The sequence below is a fragment of the Malania oleifera genome, chromosome 2 (assembly GCF_029873635.1).
Source record: "Malania oleifera isolate guangnan ecotype guangnan chromosome 2, ASM2987363v1, whole genome shotgun sequence".
Taxonomy (NCBI): domain Eukaryota; kingdom Viridiplantae; phylum Streptophyta; class Magnoliopsida; order Santalales; family Ximeniaceae; genus Malania; species Malania oleifera.
In genome coordinates this window covers 9257880-9271434 of record NC_080418.1, presented here as the reverse complement: position 1 = coordinate 9271434, position 13555 = coordinate 9257880, and the positions used below count along the sequence as shown (strand labels likewise).

At 36.7% G+C, this 13555-nt stretch overlaps 1 pseudogene; it reads left to right on the top strand.

Annotated features, from left to right (window-relative positions):
* Positions 1 to 10207: 10207 nt before the first annotated feature.
* Positions 10208 to 11245, top strand: LOC131148902 (17.8 kDa class I heat shock protein-like; annotated as a pseudogene).
* Positions 11246 to 13555: the final 2310 nt, after the last annotated feature.

Below are 13555 nucleotides of genomic sequence, written 5' to 3'. Positions count from 1 at the left end.
GGGAATTAACTGGATGTGAAATTGAGAATATGGATTTTTTCCCTATGATTATTATATTATGATTATCCAACAAAAAAGTTGTGTGGCATAAGGAATTTGAAATAATTGCTTTATACTAGGAATGTGATGAAATGAGATAGATATATACATATATATATATATATATATAATTATAGAAATGACGTTATGGGATATGCGAATACATTTTTGTATGAATATGATAATATGAGATAAATTGACATGTTTATACAGATATGAAAATATGAAAAACACAAATAGGTTTTACTGAGAAGTGATAATATATATGGTATGCAGATATATTTTTCAGAGAAATTATGAAATATGATATACAAATATGCTTTTGTAGAGATATGATAAAATGTGAGTTACATATATGTTTTACTGAAATGATGATATGCATGATATGCATATAGATGTTTTATACAGCAATGTTGAATTGAGATACATACAGATATGAGATGAAATTAATACAAATATGATGGAAATGATACAGAAATGATGAGAATAATACTGATATGATGAGATATAATGAAATGTGAATACAGATATATGGAAATGAGAACCCTAATGGACCATAGTACATCAAGCACAGTACCGTGGTAAGTATTTGTGATTAGTGCAATCACACATCTGGTATAAAGTATGGCGAGATAGTCAATTGGGCCTAAGAAGGGTTGTGTTACCCCCTAGGGTACAGACCAGGATTGGGTGGGCCAATGGTACCACAAACGCGTTCCCCATTTTGATCTAACCGAATAAGCCAACCGCGGTTAGGTCAAGCCTTCGGGCTGCACAACTCGGTCATGTGGGGTGAATTCATGACTATGTGATGTGAATATCCTCAGGATGGTTACTCATTACAGACGTGATAATTATATGACAGATATGATAAATAGCCATGAGCTACAGACGCGTAGTGCTATATACTAGTAGATGCTCATGAGCTAAAATTTTTTTATGAAAAGTGAAAATGAAAGAAAATTGTATATCTCAGACATGAACAACCATGAGTTACAAATGTGTAGTGCTATATACCGATGGATACTCATGGGCTAGAATATGGATATGGGGAATGAAACGAGAATGAATAGCCATGCGTTACAAACATGTTATGCTATATGCTGGAGGATACTCACGAGATAGAATATGAACATGAGAAATGATATGAAAACCTATGAGAATATGAGCTAGTATATGATTATGAGAAAAAAAAAAAAAAAAAAGCTTATGAAAGCATATGATATATGATTATAAGAGATGATATGAAAGCTTATGAAACTATGTTTTATATATATGTGATTATGAGCACAAATCTGTATATTTTTCCCAGTTGATATAATCATTGAAATGAACGTGTTATGAAGTAATAAAACCCATGCTGCCACACACTGTGAATAATTTATTCCATCTTACCGAGAGGTGTCTCACCCAGAATTTAAACATTTTAGGAAACCAAGACAGACCAACAAAGAGAGCTCCGAGGGAGAGGAGACCATAGTACCCTAGTAGTCAGGGTAAGTGTTTTTTAGCGGGAGATGTGTTTGGTGTGATTCCTAAAATATTTTGTGGATTTTTTTGGAGATGTAAATGTATGTGTGTAGAGGTTATAGCACTCTGGTATTGTATTTTGCGACCCAGATACTTTATGTATTCCGCTGCATGGTTTGTGTGTATTGATGGCCAGATACCCGATATCCCAATTCGAGTCGGGCTATATTGATATATAGTATTAGGGATATGTGGTAAATGATGGAATGTTATTATTTATTACTGTATGAAAAAAAATGGTAAAATAATTGGGTCGTCACACTCTTAAATTGAAATATTAAAATTCAATAGGTAAGTTTTGAATTTGAACTTCATTAGAACTTAACAAATATTAGAGAAAGAAAAGAAAAATACCAAGCAATTCACTTTTTTTATGTTAATTTGTGGTCAAAAAAGGAAGAAGGAAATTGAAATATCTACTTAATCAAAGAAGAAAATTTTGAAACATTTTTTCTTATTTATTAATTATATTAAAATATTTTTTATTTTAAATGTTGTATCATATGGAGAGACAATACAATGAAAAATGAGTTTTCATTCCTATTTTCCTTTCCTTTCCTTTCCATTAACAAATTTATTGATCCAAACATTGAGACTCATAGAAAAATATATTGGAAAAAGAGATGAGGTACCCTCTATTGTAAATTCTAAGGGTCTATTTGGATCAAAGATTTTATAAGAGGAGAGGAAAAGAAAGGAAAATAAAGAAGAAACTCATTTTCTCCTTATATTTTTCTTTTCTATTAGATATTATTAAAAATAAAAATCTGTTTTAGTGTGATTAAAAATTAGAAAAAAAAAAGTAAATATTAATGAGGTATAAAATCAAAATTGTGTTTATAAATTTGATATATTTTCATTTTCTTTCTCATTTTTCTTGATAACTAAATATCAAAATGAGGATTCATTGATATTTTTATTTTCTTTTTATAATATTTTTTGAGTTCTAAACTAGGCCTAAATTAGTTCAATAAATCTCCAATGAACTTTATCACAGTGAGTAATTCATTCTAAAGAATTATTTTAAGATCGATCAATTTTAAGTTAAGCTTTGATTTTTAAATCTTTACCTAAAGTTAAGCTCAGATAATTTATTACACTTAACGGATTTTACCTAATTTCACAACAAAGTCATTTGACCCATTATATTAAAATTAATAATATTTCATTAGAGTTGAGTTAGATTCAAATCGTGATTTTATTTTGAAGTTCATGTTCAAATCAAGGAATAAGATTAGAGGCTAAAAATAAATAATCCAATATGTTAACTTCTTCAAAAATTACATTTGGAGAAGACTCACAATCAAGTGTGTGATATTTTTAATAAATTCTCCTTATATTAAAAAAATTATTTAATTTTTCTCCTTCACATGGGCATCCCCCAAGACATCACCTTGGGGGGGGGGGGGGGAACGGAATTTACATATGCAATGATATGCTTTGATTTACCATGAAAGGTTGAATTCTTATTGAGATGAATAGCACTTTGATTATCACAAAATAACACATACCTCTTCTAAGTGAATCCAAGTTCACGAACCAATTTCTTCATCCATGATAACTCTTTACATGCCTCATTAGATGCAATGAATTCAGCTTCTGTAGTGGACAAAGCAACACATTTTTGCAACCTGGATTGCCAAGGCATAGCTCCCCCTGCAAAGGTAATCAAATAACCTGAAGTAGATTTCCTTAAGTCGGAATCTACTGCCATGTATGAATCTGTATAGCTAACCAAAACAAGTTTTTTAGAACCAAAATAAAGTTTCAAATTAGTTGTGCCAGTAAGATACCTCATAATCAATTTCACAGCATTCCAATGCTCTCTACCTAGATTAGAGAGAAATCTACTAACTACACCAACTGCATGAGTTAAATCTAGCCTTGTGCAAACCATGACATACATTAAGCTACCAACTAAAGATTCATATGGAACACTTTCCATGTGTCTCTTTTCTTCATCATTAGAAGGAGATTGTTTACTACTTAACTTGAAATGTGTAGTAAGAGTACTCACTTACCACTTTGGCTTTCTCCATGAGAAATCGTTGAAGTACCTTCTCAATATACTTTTCCTGAGACAATCATAACTTCTTATAGCATTTCTATTGTCACGCACCGAACCCGCAGATGGGTCCTAAGTGTGATTTTTGTAACCTAATCTTTCTCTGTATCATTTAAAACATACATGATACCACTCTGAATGAGGTTCTGACCCGTGGGGTACACATAAACCCTATACACAATCACATACATATTCATACACATCAAATATGTAACGGAAATATTCTTTCTAATACATACATCATACCATACCAAAGTTTATACATGACTAGAGTCTATACTCCAAAATACAGTACATACCTGGAGTGTCCACAAAACCCAACAATGACAAATCAGTTACAAAATCTATACTTACATGAGTACTCTACGTAGCTAACCGACACCCATGCTCCCGAATGCTAGGATGCTAGTTTCGGCTACCCGAAGGACCTGAAAAAGATTTGTATATTCGGGGTGAGACACCTCTTAGTAAGGAAGAAAGCAAGTTATATCAGTGTGTGACATACAAGTGTTGTTTCGACATAAAACATAACACAATTCAATTCCAGTATTTTCACAATCCAGTTCCAATACATACGATACCAAACATACGGTCAGTGTCATCACACTCAAGCAAATGATACCCTGTAATAACTAAAGCCTCACAGCAATATCATGCTAATACGGTGTCCACTCACACCCATCGATGACTAGCTGGAACAAACAGGTGATATTTCACACTCTCAGATATTGAGCCGGACACTCTTGCCCACGGTAATTAACCGAGACTTAGCGTCAGCATACGGTAATTAGCTGCCCCTAGCTGATTTACAAAACCTAGAACAATTTTGGAACTCATGTTCCTATACCCATCAGCGTAAGGTAATTAGCCGTCCCTAGCTGTTTTACAAAACCTGGAACATTTTACACACAACATTTCATTCCACACTTATTTTGAGTATACAACAATCATATCGTTTCGAGTTCAAGAAATATAGTTTAATACAAATATAAGTACAGTCATCTCATTACTACAGTTTTATACAACATATATTTTCTAACAGAAATAGAGATGATACCTGAAACCCTCAATTTTTCCAAAAGATGTAACCCAAAAATCCAGCATTTCTACCCGATAGATTGTCCCAAATAAGTAACCAAAACATACATACAATCGTAAAATACGTGTTTACCGATTCCGATTTCAAAAATAACTAATATAAACAGAATCCCCTTACCTTTTCCCGAATACCAAAATACAAACTCTATGGCTCCAAAACTACGAACCAAGTTCCCAAAACCTAAACATCTAAGAACTATACTTCACTATAATTCTTACTACTACATATATACCGAAACGAAAACGAAATCGGACCCTTACCACGGTTTTAGGTTAAAACCCAAAAATCCTCGAAATGAATTTCTAATCCGCTATAAACGTAGAGATTCTCCTCCTGATCCACGTGGTAATGTCGAATCGTTGATTCCGGCAACTAACAACCTAAAATCCTAGAGAGAGAGAGAGAGAGAGAGAGGTTTTTGGTTTCTTAACCATTAAGAAAGTGAGAAAGATATTTATAAGCCTTTGACCCGGCCAGCCTCGTCGACGAAATAGCGCCTTCGTTAATGAATCATCCACACATTTTGTCGACAAACCGGCTCCTTCGGCGATGAATTTTATCTTGATATTTTACAACACGTTCGGTATCTCTTCGTCAACGAGGCTCTGAATTTCGGCGACGAAGAGTATGAGGGCCTTCATCGACGAAGCCTACAAAATTAAATCTGAAACTTTTGTGTCAAGTTCTTACAACCTCTCCTCCTTACAAAAATTTCGTTCTCGAAATTTGTAATCTCTCATTTACCAACTTAACTACATATCCAATGCATACCTGACTCTAGAAAGAGTCGGCTGCCACCCACATAGCAGCCCCGTCCCAAATACATACATACCCTCACTTATGGCAAAGGAATACCGTGGTTACATACATGCCATCTCGGGAGCTCACAATATTACAAAACTCTCCCAAAGACTAACCACACATTTTTACTACAATAGAAGAATATTACATACATACATACCCATACCATTCTTGCTACCAAAACTACTACTCAAAACAACTGTGGATGTTGCGCATCTTTCCCTCGGCTCTACTCCAAGGAAGTTTCCTCACCGCGGGATTCCGTCCAGCCATAAAACCTTCACGATCGTATCTCCCTTGGAAGAAGCTTCTACCGTTATGGTCCAAACTAAACAATATCGTCCTCATACCCAAAGCACCCTCATCTCGAAAGATGCATAACTAATCACATGCAATGATCTCGCACTAACTCCTCACATGATACGTAAAACACAGCGTGGATCCTCGAAGCGTGGGTGTGTCAATCTTTCGCCCAACCGGACCACTTACCCACTCTTCTAGTACCCTCAATGGCCTATATACCTCGGTCTCAGCTGCCTTTCTTCCAATCGGATCACCCCCTTTCATCGCCGATTCTTTCCAATATGGTTACCCCGAACCTCAATTCCAACTCGCGACGACGAACAAGCCGCATAACTCTGCGCCCGACTTGAAGCGAATGTAAATCCCCTCCGTGATCATCTGACCTTCTCAAAACCCTACTGTACGAGTTCGGGCCCCACTATCTCGTGTGCAGCGACCTCATCCCATACAAATGACGACCGAACCTGCCCCATACGATGCCTCGAACGTGCCATCCCGATACATCACAGGAAGCTATTGGTTAGCAAACGTCCACCCATGGGTAAACGAAATCCAACTATCCACTGAGTCTAATACACCACATGTAAACATATCCTCCAATATCTTATATATCCCTCTCTGACTGTCCATTAGTAATGATGTGGAACGTTGTACTGAAAGTAATTTCGTCCCCAGGGCTTTCCTGAAGCTCTTCTAGAATCGAGAAATGAGTCTTGGTCTCGATCGGAAACAATGATAACCACCCGGAACCTCGTGCATTTTAAACTATCTCTTGCACTACAAAGCTTGTCGCCTACTCAATAGTAGCTACCTGCATCGGGATAAAGTGAGCAGATTTTTTTCAACCTGGCGCACGATTAGCCAGATGGCAGGGTCCTGTCGATCGTGCTGGTGAACCCGTTGACAAAGGTCCATGAGATGTGTGTCCCAGTTCCACTCTGGCAGATCTCAATGCGACAACGCCCGACGACTGGCCTCTGATTTTAGAGCCTTTACCTCCTGACACATTAGAGATGATGCCACAATCGAGCACTCTCCTGGTCGGCAGCCACGCCACTAGAAAAGACTCACGTAAAGCCCGATACATCTTCAGACGATCCAATGCACCATTACCAAGAACGATGCACCTCCTCTGGATGTCCTCTTTATCCTCCATTGCTTTGGAATTCATAGCCGGGTCCTCACCTCAGCATACCTCCCCAAGAAGATTTAAAATTTCAGCCAACCTTGCTGCCCTTTCTCACATTTCACCATTAACTCTACATCACTCGCCTGCACTAGCCTTGTATCTTTAAATCCTCTCAACTAGACTCGGCTGGATTCCCAAGCCTAGCAATGAAAGCGGATGATGAACCATCCACCAACTCCTGCCAGACTCTCATATCTCTTCTGATATTATATTGACCGACTACTACTACAATACGGACGCTCGCTGACTTTCGACGCACCGCTCGCTACCCGACCAACGTTTGCTTTTGCCCGAATGGTACGCGAATGGTGCATATCGTAGTCGTATCTTCAACGAAAAGCCTTATCTGGGATGAATTTCAAGCTCGTCCCCACCACGAGCTATTCCACAGCGCTTGGGAGAACTTCCCAAACGTTTCGGTGTTGGCCTCGAGCGTCATCAGTGAAGACCGTACCCAGAATTAACAAGAGGGTGAACCGACAAGGAAGAGAGAAGAGTTTGGTGAGTCGAATTTCAACCTAAAAATGAAGTTTGCCTTATTTATACATTGGCCTTCGTCAACAAGTCACGTCACCTCGTCGATGAGGTCTAGAAGGCAATTCGTCGACGAACTCTCCCCTCGTCAACGAAATTTAGAATTGCCAAAAATCCTTTTGGTATCCTCTGGTCGGTGAGACACGTCCCCGTCGACGAGCCCCTCATGTTCTCTCGTTAACGAATCTCCTATGTTCGTTAACGAGGCCTTGTTTCATTTTCTTTCTTTCTTTGTTATTTAAATACTATAATTTCTCTGGGTCACTACATTCTCCCCTCCTTATAAAATTTTGTCCTTGAAATTTGCTAGTCATGTGATTCATCATCCCTTAAGAGTAAAACGGTCTACTTATTTTATTACTTACCTTTACTTATGGCGAAGGAATACCGTGGTTACATTCTAAGTCTTGGGATATTACATATACAAAATAAAATTCCTCCAAAACCAAAATACTACTAACTAATTAAATTATTACATGTACCTGCAAAAGAATTATTACCTAACTACTTACATTTTACCTAATTAAACTTCTTGGAATAATTACAGATACTTCTGCCTTATTTGTTCCTCGAACTCCTATGAAGCCTCTTCTATCACGTGATTTCTCCACAAAACTTTTACAAGGGGAATCTTATTATTACGTAACTCCTACACTTTCCTATCCAAAATTGTACTAACACCTCCTCATAAACTAGTGAATCGTTGAGTTATAATTCACCATTACCGATAATATGATAAGGGTCTGGGACATATTTCCTCAACATAGGAATGTGGAATACGTCGTGCATCCTGGATAACACAAGTGGTAAAGCTAACTTGTAAGCAACCTGCCCCACTTTATCTACAATCTTAAATGGGTTCCTATTTTGAACTAAATTTCTCGGTAGCCCAAGTTGGTGAGGGGTTCCTTTCAAAGGATTCGGGCGCCCGTGGAAGATGTGCACAAAAATGATTCGGTCACCCAAGAGCTAGGTCAACTGTTGACTTCTCAACAGTTAGAGCGCCTAAGGAGTTTTGAACTCCTAGGGTTTGGTCGCCCGAGCTCTCTCAAACTCCCCAATAATATTCAATTTGATGCATTTTTAACACTCTTAAATTCTGTATGATATATGTGCATGAGTGTTGGGACCTAGAGTCATACTAGGGTCTTACGGAGTTTACCATATATCCTATATGCATGATATGCAGGTAATTATTACAGACCATATCCCTAGCTACTATTACAGACCCATATTACATTAATTAAATTTACAATTTGAAATAGAATCTTCAGGGTCTTCATGTCTTGCTTCAAGTGTCATTCTTCGAGATGCTCATCTAAGCCTTCACATACACTTGAAAACCATCAAATGCCTAAGTATTTGTCATTATCAAAATCGGATGTGACCTATAAGGTCAAAAAAAAAAAAAAATGTCTTATTAATTTTTACATTTTTCAACCCTACCCATTAACTTCTACCAAAAACTTCTTTTAGAAATATAAAGCCAAAAGCAAATGCAAGGATTGACAACAATGGTGATGACTACTCTCTACTAGTTCTTTGATTTAAAGAGGTTCTCGTAAATATTATACTATGAATTGCTCTCTTTATACCTAACTACTATTAATTATTTTACTAAAATATCAAAGTTTGATATAATTACAATTGGTTTATATGTCATATTAAAACCTATTTTTCAACTTTAAGTAAAATGGCTTTTGCCCATAACCTACTTGATCTAGCATTGCATCATGAATTTAATTAAATGGATAAATATTAATCAATAATTTTGTTGCATAATTAACAAGAATAATAGTAACAACCAAGTTTAAAGTTCCACCAAATGCGATCGGCTAAATGAATACCCTTCTGATATTCACATAACTTTAAACATTGTGTTGACGACATCAGTTTAATATAATCCATGTGCGGGATAGGAGTAGCCAATGAAGGAGGGCCTCAGCCCATTTACTTAATTAGTATATTTAAAGTTGACAAAAAAAATTGTATCTATAAACTTAGCTAATTTTCCGGCCCCTTTATTTGGCATGAGCACCCCATATCATAAGTGATTTAGCAATAAAAGAATTCTTCAATCCTTAAAGAAACTATTAAGTAAACCAGATGTGTCACATCATCCATTGACTAATCTAATAAATCAATAACAACTCATATACTAGAGGACATGGCTAAATCATTATTAACTTTCTTTTTCAAAATAAATCAAAAAATTTTGTGAGTGATTGCTATTTTATTAGATTCATTTATAGATAAAGTACTAAACCTCGTCCATCTAATAATTTTTGTAATCCTTTCACAATCCACATATGACACAAAAAAACAAACATGGGAGATCCAGCCTATGTACTATCAATCCAAACGCCAATCCCTTAAGCTGTTTTTCTTCCTAATAGACAAGCCCAACACAGAACTTGCTCACGCTGGCCAGGCCCATCATGCAACTTGATGGGCCTCGCTGCACCCATTGCGAGTGAGGCTGCCCACGACTCTCAAGTCTCAACCGTTACTAGAAGGTTCTCCAGGAGTCATAATCACTCAAAGCACAAGCCCCCGGCCCAGGCCCAGGCCCAATACGGGAAGGATTCCCCCAGAAACTACCGGAAAACTCTTCAAGAAAGAAAGTCCTAGAATTTTCCTTTCCCTACTATAAAATTCCCAGTTGTGAATTTCGCACTCACGTAAGTCCCAGTGATCCGAACCTGACTTTCTCAGCAACCAAACAGCATACTATCTGAATACCAAAGTCAATAATTTCCCCACTAGTCAGCCAATACTTTCAGTCCAGAAGTACTCCCACTGATCAGAAGGACGTTGCTTAGCAGCCAAACACCCTGCTTTCTCGGTATCCGCTCAATTCCCGCTCCCAATCTCCGTTGATCGTCGCAGGACGTACAAAAATGTCGATCGTCCCGAGCTTCTTCGGCGACCGACGAGGCAGCTTCTTTGCTTCTCCTTTCTCTCTCGATCTCTGGGATCCTTTTATAGAGATTTCCCTAATTTTTCGTCTTCCTTGACTAATTACTTCCCGGAATTCTTCCGAGACACTTCGGCGTTCGTGAACACGCGCATAGACTGGAGGGAAACGCCGGAGGCGCACGTGTTCAAGGCGGATCTGCCGGGGCTCCGGAAGGATGAGGTGAAGGTCGAGCTCGAGGACGATCGGGTGCTGCAGATCAGCGGAGAGAGGAACAGAGAGGAGGAGGAGAAGAGCGACACGTGGCACAGGATCGAGAGAAGCAGCGGCAGGTTCCTGCGGCGGTACAGGCTACCGGAGAACGCGAAGGTGGATGAGGTGAGGGGGTCGATGGAGAACGGAGTTCTGACGGTGACGGTTCCGAAGGTGCAGAAGAAGCGACCGGACATGAAGGCCGTTGAAATTTCCGGCTGACGTTCTGTGTTGTGTGCGTTTGTGTGTGTGTGTGTGTAGTATAAATTTGGGTGAGATGCTTGCTATCTGAGCTTGCTGTGTTCATAAAAATGTACCAAGAGATATTCTGCGTGCGTGAAAAATTGTGTGTTTTTGAGGGATTGTTTGTTTCGATCCATCAATCATGTGGTTTTTATTTTATGAAATGCGCAGTCGCAGGATGAAAATTTGTCTTTTTATATCATCGACATATGTTTAGAAATTTGTTTGTTAAGATTCATAAACTTAATGCTTGAAAAAATTAGTAAAGCTTTTTGAAGTGTTTGATTCTTACTCCTAACATCATATTTTCATTTATGTTAAATATGCCGTGTGTTCGATTTGGTAGACTCTACTAATTAGTATCTGTCTCGCCTTTTTAAAAGGTAATCTTCTAATTTTACTTTTAATGTTGGTATCTATGTTGCACCTATATGCCTCTCTTTCAGGCAGAACTTTAATTCACAAAAATGTTTTCTTAGAAAAGAAAATATTTAACAAAGATGTCCCAAATAAAGGACTAAAGTTTCCCTTCAATAGGTGAGTAAGCACAACAATTAGTCTAATTATGTGGTTTGGGATATGATGATTTCTTAGACAATCATTTGAAAAAATCTCTCATCCTTTCTTCAAATATTTTTTAGTGCCTCAATGACTTTTTCATCATTTTCTTTTTAGCGAATTTTGCTAAAATTAGTTGAATTTATTCTTCATTGCTTGAATTGATAAGAGATGGCATTCATTTAGTAATTTTGCTTCAATAGTATAATTAGATAAACTTGCTTTTTCAGAATGTTGAAGATATTCTTTTTCTGTAGCAATTAAAGTTTCATAATTTACAAAAAACACGTAGCCCAACGCAGTAGTTCTTGCTTTTAGAAGATAAATTTCCTATAAAATTTGAACTATTTTATAAAATTTTCTATGTTTTTGGAAATCATTCCAATCTGGTGCTTTTTTGTTGAATAATGAAATTGACCCTTCTTTCTAGTCCTTTGCAAACAAATTCCAAAAAAATAACTCTCCCTATCTTTAACTCAATTGGCTCTATGTATCCTATCCATTGGTGGTAACAAATTAAAGACTTACCGATTTTCTTGAACCCAAAGAATTTCATATCTCCCAATCTAAGGGCTCTTTGAACTGCAAATAGATTTTCAAGATTTATACGGCTAGGCATTTGCAATTTTGGAATAGATAATCCTATTTTTCTCCAATATTGCTTTAGTTATGGATATTCCTCGATACCTATTATTGCTCTGGTTGTAAACATCCTCTTTTTGAGTTGGATGTTCATGGTTACTTTTAAAATAATTTGCTGATGTATGAGGGCTACCATATTATCCTTGTTAATCTTTGTGTAATCTTCTGAAATAGTTTTGAATTTTTCAACTATTTCGATTACTTCACTTTTTAAGAAAAGTGCATTAGCTAGATTTACTAGTAATCCTTCTAGTATTTACCTTTTCTTTTCGATATTTTTAGAGTCCTTCCCAGAAAATTTTTAAGATTGATTCCTTCTTCCTTTTTGGATTCTGAATCATCTTCTCTAGTGGTTAGGTTACATTCTTCAAACAAGACACTTTATAAGTAAAATCCAAGAGCGTATGATTAATTTGTTCTTACAAGAGAAGAAAAAGTACTTAGTATTGGAAACAAGAGAAATTACCCAAAGAATGGGATAGTATGAGGTAATATTATCTAAAGAAATCCCTAAAAGAGCATCCCTAAAATCATCCTCCGTCAAACTTTCACCTATTAGGCTTTTATGTTCTTTGCATACTGATTTCAAGAGTCAAAATATGTAACAAGAAGGAATCGCCACACAACACCACTTCAAGAAAGTTTCAACAAGTTAATCTTATTTTGTTTACCTTATTCCATAGGGGCATAAAATCATTAAATCTAAGTTCTGTATAAATCAAAAGGCTAACAACCATATGAAGCTCAGGTGAAGGACAAATTCATGATCTTTATATGACAATCCTCTCTCTCTCTCTCTCTCTCTCTCTCTCTCTCTCTCTCTCTCTGGGCATCTTCCCTAGTAACCAAAACTCCCTACCTTGCATCTTAAGACCTAAGCTATGCTCCAACCTAGTTATATGGGACTCCATCATGGTAAGGTGAACAAGTGGCAACATAAATGTATTTTAGGTTCAGCAAGCCTTTTAAACTGAGATATACAGTAATGGGTTGAAGAGTCTTCTAGTTCAGCACTTATAATTAGCACTTTTAAAAAAAAAAAAATTGCATAAGTGGTTTTAAACGATCCTTAATTCACATGACATCTTCTTGTATTGTGTTGTTCCATGCCACACTTAAATCGATATTGGTAGTGTGACTTTAATTTGACAATTCAAGATGTTAGGATCACACATGCCTCCATATTTTAATAATTTTTGAATAGTGAATTCTTTTTTTATTTCATATTTCATGTCTCATTCTTTGTACATCCTGTCAATTTTGTGCCCTTGTCTTGCTTCAGTTTTAGTTTCATTAAGCAGGCGCATGCACGCATTCCCTCTTATAAGACAAATTTTATGATACTTTGGCATGTGTATATGTGGCTGTGTTTGTAATCTGATT